The 581-nt window shown below is 66.4% G+C and overlaps 1 protein-coding gene across 1 annotated transcript in view; it reads right to left on the bottom strand.

Annotated features, from left to right (window-relative positions):
• The window catches only part of LOC104135333 (protein unc-13 homolog A), a 36,374-nt gene that overhangs the window by 4,432 nt on the left and 31,361 nt on the right, over positions 1 to 581 (bottom strand). The window lies entirely within an intron of this gene.

Here is a 581-nt window from a genome sequence, read left to right as displayed (position 1 = left end):
GGCGGCAGGGCAGGGAAGACGGGATACAGGCCGGGGGCTGCTCCCTGCTGCTCCCGGCCCTGGTGATGCCGCTGCCAGCCAAGGAGGGGACCCTGTGCGGGGCATGTGGGGGCTGTGCCCACCGGCCCAACAGCCCCAGTAGCCCTTCCGGGTGCAGGACACAGCCACACCGTCCGGCGGCCCCATGTATGTACAGCTATTCACATAAGTACAGGGTGCTCTGCGGGCAGGAGCCTCCTTTTCCCTCAGGGTACCCGGCAATGCTGGAGGGATGGGGACAAGGGGCCATCGAGCTGTGCCAGCTCCTCACCAGCACCCCCGGGTGGGATGAGACACCATGGTCCACCCCTCCCCCAGCCCTTTCCTTGTGTCGCTCAATGAGATTTGGGGCTGGGTACGGTCAGGGATGGGTCATTGGGGTTCCTCCCTCTCAGACAGTCTGGGAAGGGGCAGACCTGTCCCATCACCCAGTCTGGTGTCCAGCCCTTCCTGCAGCCCCACCAGTCCCAGCACCTTCCCGTTGGGGTGGGATGGGGGCATGGCCGTGCTCTGCCCCGCTGTCGCCCAGCCATCTGGCCAGG

The sequence above is a fragment of the Egretta garzetta genome, unplaced genomic scaffold (genome assembly GCF_000687185.1).
Source record: "Egretta garzetta isolate BGI_Z169 unplaced genomic scaffold, ASM68718v1 scaffold621, whole genome shotgun sequence".
NCBI classification, from domain to species: domain Eukaryota; kingdom Metazoa; phylum Chordata; class Aves; order Pelecaniformes; family Ardeidae; genus Egretta; species Egretta garzetta.
The sequence above is the reverse complement of the archived record's forward strand: the minus strand, read 5'-3'. Positions and strand labels throughout refer to the sequence as shown.